Source organism: Neomonachus schauinslandi, chromosome 16 (assembly GCF_002201575.2).
Source record: "Neomonachus schauinslandi chromosome 16, ASM220157v2, whole genome shotgun sequence".
NCBI lineage: Eukaryota > Metazoa > Chordata > Mammalia > Carnivora > Phocidae > Neomonachus > Neomonachus schauinslandi.
Window position 1 is genome coordinate 21278068 of NC_058418.1, and position 8779 is coordinate 21286846.

The window sequence follows — 8779 nt, forward strand, 5'->3', positions numbered from 1 at the left end:
GATTCCCGCTGATTCCAGGTTGGGAAGGAACTGCCATCTCTGTGGGCCGGCCTTAGTGACTTCCTCTGTGAAATGGGAGATGAAGCCCTGCCATTTCCTTTGACAACTCCTACCCAAAATCACAAACTCCGACGCCTCGGGGACCAGGCTGTGCCATAGTGAGAGAGGCCAGAGAGGACCAAGGCCACCCAGAAAGCACTGCCACCCCCCCCCCCCCCCCCCCCCCCCCCACCTCCCGGGTCCACTGGGGCAGCTGACTCTGCTCACCTGTGCAGACCCCGAAAACTGGGACCAAGGAGTGAGGCCCCCACGGCGGCGTCAGGCCAGGATCTAGCGGAGATCCCCGCTGCCTCAGGGGGCAGCACCCGCGGGCGCCTCCGGACCTCCTCTGCTCACAGGTCACGCATCCCAGGGACCCGGCCTTGACCCCGAACGCCCTTACTTGTGCACACCCCGCTCTCCCTGGAGCCCCTGCAGCCTCCACCTCGCCTCCAGCAGCCCCAGCCAGCAGTAAGCGCCCTTCTCCGCGCCTCTGCTCGGGGTCAGGGTCCGAGGTGGTCCTTGCCGCGCGCCGGTCCCGCCCGAGCCCCGGAGCCACCTCGACAGGACGGCCGGGGAGACTGGAGGCGGCGGGCAGGCAGCCTGCCTTCCCCGCGTGTCCCTGCCCGGCCCGGGGCCCTTACCTCCTCCGCCGGCTCCCTGCGCGCCTGCGCCCCGCCCGGCACCCCTCCGCGAGCCCGCTCCTGGACGCAGCGGTCGGCTCCGGGGCTGGGCGCCCACTCTCGCAGGATACGCCCCTCGCGGCGGCTCCGCCAATCGGAGCCCCGGCGCGCGGGCGGGGGCGGAGCCTGGGCTCCCGACTCTCGGTGCCTGAGAGCCGGGGAAGTGCAGGCGGGCAGAGCGCCCCAGAGTTAGAATGGGCCCGCGGTGCGCGGCCGCCGTGGGCAGGACCTGCACAGAGTGACTTTTAGGGACCGCGCCCGGCTGGTTCTCCAGTCTGACTCCCCCAGGGCCCTGCCCAGTTCCGCCTGCCGCCCGCGGCAGCGCCGCACCCTGGCTGCTCCCACCTCGCTGGAGACAGTCCTCGCAGGACTCCCAAGGGAGGCCTTGGAATTACTGTGCCCTGTGCTGCCTCTGGTGGGCCTCCCTGCTGCTCTCTGACACAGTCATCCCCTCTCAGCACCCGAGAAACCAATCATCATCATATTAACAATCAGCAGCATTTAATCCTTTTTGTATTTTCAACTTTTTATAGTGGAAACTTTAAACCCTGCATAGAAGGAGAGTCCAGTTTAGTGGACTGAATGCGCTCATCACGCACTCCAACATCCAGCAGGTTATGCTGCCTCCCCACCCAAACCCTCCCCTGCCTCCTGGGACACTGGAATGAAATTCCAGGCCTCACCCCTCCAGGCCTGTCCCAGCCTCCCTCTGGTCCCCTCCCCGCACTTCATCTCACACTGGCTTCTTCCTGTTCCTCAAAACCCCAAGGTTGTTCCCACCTTTGGGCCTTGGCACGTCCCCTGCCTCCAGATCTTCCCATGGCTGCATTGTTGGCATTCAAGTCTCAGCTCAAACTGCCATGTCCTCAGAGGCTTCCCTAACCACCCAAAGCAGCTCCCCGTCTCCACCCCACCACCCTCAACTACCTCACCCAGTTTTATTATTTTGTAAATTATTTCTCCAACCCAAAGTCATCTTATTCAATCACTTGTTTATGTGCTCATGGCTTGTCTCCCTCACCTAGGCAGTGAGCCCCATGGACTGGACTATACTGATCTTGTTCCTCTGTTTATCTCCAGTGCTGAGAACCAAGATGAGCACTTAGTAGAAACGCGGTCACTGTCTGTCCCACAGTGGCAGTTTGTCGTGCCAAATAGGGCAGACGCTGGGCACTTTGGCGAGGAGCCGGCTCAGGCCAGTGCAGTGTCTGCTGGCCAGGACCAAGGCCAGAGACAGCAGCAGGCGCAAGAGCTGATCAGGCCTGGAGGCTGGAGCGAGGAGGCCTGAGCTGAGCAGTGGTGACCTGCCCTCTGGGGCGGTGCGGGCAGAGCCTGTGACGTGGGGATGGGCCTCTCCCAGCCCAGGTGGAGTGAGGCCAGGACATGGGCTAAGAAGGGAAGGGGATGAGGCAAGGGAGGAGAAGGGAGGGAGAGGCCCGGAGAAAGAAGAAGGGTGGCGGCGGTAAGCGAGTGAGAGGGCCAACACAAGTGGCCTTGGTGAGCCCACCTCCCCACCACTGCCATGAGCCCCCCTCCACCACCTTCACTGCTGTTACCTCCACAGCAGGACAGACAGTGCTTACTGAGCGCCCCACGGAAGCCACAGCCTCATGAAAGTAAACATGTATACAATGCATGGCCAACCTTCATATTGAGAGCTTTCACATAAAAATCAGGATTTTCACCTTCTCGTAAATCAGAGGATTTGAAAACACGGTCCCCCATCTCCTCGTGGAACTGTCCCCTTCAGATTGGGCACATGACCCCATTCATGACAGTCCCACCTCACTCTGTGGTTTCCCTCTTGCCCCGCTTTACCCGTTTATGTGCTTCCAGTTGACTAAGCACCTGCACTGAGGAGTCTTGATGGTACAGCCGGGCCTCTACACCATCAGAGGAGAAGGACACAAGGCCCAACCGTCCCAGAGGCTGACGTACAACCAGGCAGGTCAGTTGGGACACTGAGACCCTGGTAAATGCCATCCCAAGCGTACACACTGCTTGTTGCTGAGGGCCGGGGCTGCTGGAGGGGGACACTGAGCTGAGCCTTCAGGGCCATGTTCCATGACTGCTTAGGACCAGGTCCCCCACTCCCTAGCAAGAGGGGCTTTGTGGGGAAAGTAGGCCCTGCCTGGGGTGAGGGCACCACAGAAGGGAGCCGGAAAGCCTTTGAAGGCAGGACTATCCAGTTTGAGACAGCACCCTGCCACCTAACACAGTGCCTGGCATGCAGCAGGTGTCCAGGAAAGGGAGGCCTTTCCATGGTTCTGGGAAACCAGAGGAAGGAGGCACACCCGTTGGTCCTGGTGGTGGGAGACCCCAACTAGCCTTGTCTCACTGCTGGTCCAGGACCCACTGGGGCCTCAGTCTCCTCCTCTGTCCTTGGTTCCAGCGCTGACATTCTGGGCCTCCGGGTGGAGACAGCGGAGACTCTGCTCATCTAGCCGTCTGCCCCTTCCCAACAGGGACCAGCTGTGGGCGGAGAAGACCTGGGCGGAGGGCCTGCTCCTCCAAATAAGAGGAAAAACTCGTGACTCAGGGAAAGGCAGAAGTTGACTCAGCCAAGCCACAAGCTGTGGAAAAAATGAGCTCTCCCTGAGGCTTTTTTGTTTTTTTTTTTTCCTCCTGGGGTAAGAAGCCCTTTCTGAGGGAAAGCTGGCTTCCAGACTTGGGGGACCAGGCTTTCAGGAAACTGCCAAGGCTCGTGATTTTCAAGTTAGGAGTTCCGGCAATCACCTGGGTGGAAAATGCCAGAAATTTATATTGGATCTTTTTAAGTTTTGTCGAAGTGCCAAGCGCTGTGTGCTACGTACTTCATATTATCCTATGTCTCTTCAGCCTACACCTGTCATTCCCCGCCCTGGGCTTATGCCAATGAGGCAGAGACACAAAGCATTTGGGGCGAAGGATCCTGACCAGCACCAACGTTGCAGCAAGAGGGATGAAAACAAATGGGGCAAAGTAGTAACAGGGGATGACCTAGGTCAGAGGGGGGCAGACCCTTCTGAAAAGGGTCAAATAGTCAACAGGTTGGTCTCTGTGAGGCCCTCTGGGCTCATGGCATGGCAACTAAGCGGATCTGCTGTTGCCCTGAGCACAGCCCTCGCCGGGGCCCCAGCCCTTGGGCAGCTTTGCTTGGCGACGCTGACAGCTGACTGTCCGATCAGGTTTGTGTGTTAGGAAACTTTATTCTCCTTTTCATTTATTTTTTCAGCCACTTAAAAATATAAAGGCCATTGTTAGCTCACAGGTCATGCAAAAAGAGGCCAGAGGCTGGAGCTTGCCGACCCCTCACCTACAGGTGGTCGTCATTGCTTTCTTACAACTCTTCCGCTCAGTTGAAAATATTCAAAACAGAAAGTTGGGCAAACAAGTAAAGGGAAAAAAAAGCAAACAGTGGTTGTCTTACGTATTATGGAGGCTCATGAACTCGACTTCAAGTTGGCTCGCTTCCCACGATTCTGCATGCTGCTTTCTTTATCCGTGCTACACCTGAGGCTGAGTATGCAAGCCGTGGCAATGTGGACATTAGGGAAGGATTTCTCGTGCAATGGTTGTGAAGATTAATTGTAGAGGAGGAGCCCCTGAGAGGTTTGGAAACTGATTTCACAAGAAAATCTCTCAAGGTTGTTGGATTTTTTTTTTAAATGATTGTTGGATTTTGGATTGCTGAAGTGTCAGATTTGAAACCAAGAGGAAACGTGCACTCTCCACAACCACGGAACAGCAGTGGCCTTCCTCCCCCACCCCCAAATATTGGGGCCTCTGCAGGGTCAATATTTACCCCTTCCTGTGTGTGTTTGCCCACGCGTGTCATTCCAAGTCTGCACCTCCTTGTCATGTTTGCGGGCAGTATAGGCCTGTTTCCCATCATGGGTGCTCCGTGAGGCTCTGACCGGGCCAAAGGGGAAAACAAGAAACACGAGAAGAGAAAACTGCCCTTTGAAAAATGCTTCATATGGATGAAATAAATGTTGCATTAAAGATAATCTTCAGAATGATTTAGCACCCCAACTTTCTCGAAGAGGGTCAAACCAAGAGGCCTCTGACAGCACTGGATTGACCAAGTTCCATCTGGGTCATCCGTTCCTTCAACAGTTACTGGGCACTATGCCACAGCCAAGCAGTGGAGGCAGAGATGAAGGGGGCACGGCCTCTGCCCTTGGGAAGCTCGCAGTCGAGCAGGGGCGCAAACCTGTGAGAACATATTCATCCATGAGGAGCCAGAACCGCTCACTCAGAGCAGAGGACAGAGGTCATCTCTGATGAGAACTGTCTGGGTTGGATACCACATCTTGGAGCACAGTTTTGGCACCAGAAAATCAGTCCTTGGGGTCTGGCTGGCAAAGAACTCTTCATCTGCTGCATTTAAGGCAAGAACAGGAATTTTAGGGACCAGGAAGATGCAAGCTAGAGAGAGAAAAAGGTCCAGCGCGTGGTGTGGGAGAGAGCCAGGGGAGGCTTTCTGGCTGAGGAGTGGGGCTGGGGCAGCCAAGAAAGGCTTCCAAGGACAGGGACGGGTGATATTCCATTTGAATTACTTGCTGGGCTGCCCGAGATGCCCCATGTTTTTGGCCATTACCCCTCAAAGCTTCATGAAATCCACACCTTTGCTGCTAAGGATGCAAATTCTTATATCCAGCTTCCACGGCGGGCGACATGGCAACATCTATCACCTTGAGAACGGGTGGCCCTTCTGTCCAGCTAGTCCCCTCCTAGAAACTTATTCTTAGACATTATTGTATTTGTGCAAAAGGATATATGCTCATATCTATTCATTGCAGCTTCCCTTACAATAGGGAAATAATGGGGCAACCTAAATATCCATCGACAGGGGACTAGTTAAATCATGGACATCCATACCGTGGGGCTCACCGCAGTTAAAGGGAAGAAGGCAGGTCCCTATGACCTGATGTGGAACGATTTCCAAGATCTATTGAGCGAAAAAAGTAAGGTGCAAAAGTGTGTGTATACATGTGACTTCCTGCATGAGTATGTGTGAAAATTATTGCCGGCACAATTCGTGAGAAACTAGTCCCAGTGGTTACCTCTGGGGGGAAAATGGGTGGTGTGGACCCGTGATAGAGGGACTCACATCTTATACCCTTGTCTAGTTCCCTCCCACACCGCACAGGTGACCCTGTGTGACCGGTGGAGATTGTGGAAATGACCGCGTGTGACTGTCCAGGCTTCTGCCTTGCTCTCTTGGATCACGGGCTCTGGGGGACGGCAGCTCCTTCATCCTGAGGCTGATTGAGCAGCCCTGGGGAGATGGCCACGGAGTGAGAAACCTCAGCAGCAGCTTGCTGGCCATGTGAGGGACCGTCCGGGCCCAGGGAAGGCCCGAGGTGACTGCAGCCCAGACTGACACCTTAACGGCAACCTTCCAAGTGACCTTGAGGCAGGACCATCCAGCTAAGCCCCTCCCCAACTCCTGACCCTCAGAAACCATGTGACATCCCAAATGTTTATTTTCTCAAGCCAGCAAATTTTGAGATAACTTGTTACACATCAGTTTGTTATGCATCCTTTTATTTCTTGTAGACATTTTACCTTGTGCATTTGTGCATGTCTGAATAGTGGTGGTGATGCTGCTGATCATAATCCTAACCGTCTCCACCGCATGGACTGTGTGTGCAGTACTCTGGGGCGATCAGCACTGGGATAACTGCGGTGGAGAGCTGGGAACCAGTGCAGGGCAAGGAGCCCTGCCTAAGTAGGACTCCACGTGAGTGCTCAGAGAAGGGGAGGAGGAGCCTGCCTTCCAGGTGTGTGTTTGCAAGGGGGGGGGGGGTGTCTGTGCGGTGCACGTGCACAGCTTGAATAGCCCTCAGGTGCAAAGTTTCACACCAGGTGCCTACAGGCCCACAGACCCTTTCTGTTTGGCCAGCACACTGAATTTTAGAATCTGAACTTGACACCCACCAGAATTGCTAAAATTGTAAATGTTGACAATGTCAAGTGTTGGCAAAGATATAGAGCAAGTGGATTCTCATAGGTTGCTGGAGGGAGTATAAATGGATACAACTATTTGGAGAACCATTCAGCAGAGTCTACTGAGCTCAACATATGCTATCTTATGGCCCAGAAAGTCTACACCCAAGTGTATATCCAAGAGGAAAGAGGGCATGTGTCCACCAAAGTCAATGTGCAAGAATGTTATTCATAATAGTAAATTAATCAAAGCCAAGCAGGGGTTCATTGAAACCTGATCTATAACCGATCAGCCAACACAAGTGAAAACCTAAATTTGTGACTAGAGTCTGAAGTGGGAGGGGGTCAGGCTTCTGGACTGAGCCCTTAACCTGTGGGATCTGATGCTATCTCCAGGTAGATGGTGTCAGAATTGAGTAGAATTGTGGGACACCCAGCTAGTGTCTGAGAATTGCTTGTGTGTGTGTGTGTGGCGGGGGGGACCCATATTGGAGGTGGGTGCAGAATGTTAATGCCCTGCCCCTCCTGCTGCAGGGAGCATGGTGGATAGATGGTCCAGAAGCTGCTCTTCTCAGTTCACTCCTTCCATGCCAAGACCCTACTTCATCCAGGCTGCTCCCAGCCAATGTCTGAGCATGCAGGGTGCTAATGCTGATACGTTTCTGTGAGATGTGGGACTTTTGGCAATGTCTTGGCTTGGGCTGCTATTACAAGTTATAGACAGGGGAGCTTAAAAAGTAGAAAATTATTTCTGACTCTCCTAGAGGCTGGAAGTCTGAGATCAGGGCGCCGGCATGGTTGGGTTCTGGGGAGACCCCTCATCTGGGTGGTAGACAGTCATCTCTTCCTTGTACCCTCACATGGGGGAAAGAGAGGCCTAGCTAGCTTTTCAGCCTCTTCTCATGGGGGCCCCACCCTCATGACCTGTGTACCTCCCAAAGGATCAAATCTTATCACATTGGGATTAGGTGTCAGCATGTGAATTTTAGAGGGGACACACTCAGTTTGAGTCAGGCTCCCTTGGCTCAGGGATTGCCCATTGGCCTGGCGAAGCTTTCCTGGAACTGTTGTGACATTTGAGACTCTTTCTACCCTATACTTCCTTTTCCCTTTCTTTCTGGGTGTCCCACCAGCAGAGTAGTCTGCAGGCTCTCCCCACCTTTCCTGGAAACCTCTTCTTGATCCTTCATGGGTCTTCCCTCTAATTCATGGGCTGCATGTCTGCTCTTGTTTTGGTGTCTGCTTATTGGAAGACCCCAACTAGACACGGATGTACCAGTGGTGCTCCCACCACCCAGGACCCCAACCTCCAGACACTTAATGTCTCCAGACTCTCTGCCTCTGCTCTGCCCTCCCTTTACCTCCTGTTTCCCAAACCCTCATCCCTCTCCTCCTCTCCAACTGAGGTAATGGAAGAGCTTTAATTCACCCTCTCGTCATATCTTAGAGAAACTTTCTTTTTCTTTTTTTAATTAAAAATGAAAAAAATTAATTTTTAATTGAGATATCCTTGATATATAACATTGTTAGTTTCAGGTGTACAACAATAATGATTCAATATTTGTATATACTGTGATCAACACACTAAGTCCCACCTGTTTATTTTTGCTTTTGTTGCCTTTGCTTTTGGTGTTAGATACAAAAAACCATCATCAAGCCTGATGTCAAGGAGCTTAGCACCTACATTTCCTTCTAGGATTTCCATGGTTTCAGGGCTTACAATCAAGTCCTTAATCCATTTTGAGTTAATTTTTGTTCATAGTGTAACACAGTGGTCCAGTTTCATTCTTTCGCATGTGCCTATCAAGCTTTCCAACACCATTTATTAAAGAGACTGTCTTTTCCCCATTGTATGTTCTTGGCTCCTTTGTCATAAAATAAATGATAATATATGTGTAGATTTATTTCTGTACTCTCGATTCTGTTCCACTGATCTATGTGTCTGTTTTTATGTCAGTACCATACTCTTTTGATGACTATGGTTTTGTGATACAGTTTGAAATCAGGGAGTGTGAGGCCCCAGCTTTGTTCTTCCTTCCCAAGATTGCTTTGGCTATTGGGAGTTTTCTTGAAACAGAAAAATCATCACCTCTTTCCTGATGCCTTCTATTCCTGTTTCTTGA

General features: G+C 52.7%; 1 protein-coding gene across 1 annotated transcript in view; it reads right to left on the bottom strand.

Moving 5' to 3' along the window:
- Positions 1-748, bottom strand: part of PLEKHF1 (pleckstrin homology and FYVE domain containing 1) — a 13421-nt gene extending 12673 nt beyond the window's left edge. Inside the window, exon 1 of the mRNA XM_021701078.2 lies at positions 684-748. The gene's annotated coding sequence lies outside the window, so the exon portion shown is untranslated. The remainder of the gene's footprint in view (positions 1-683) is intronic.
- Between the last annotated feature and the right edge of the window lie 8031 nt (positions 749-8779).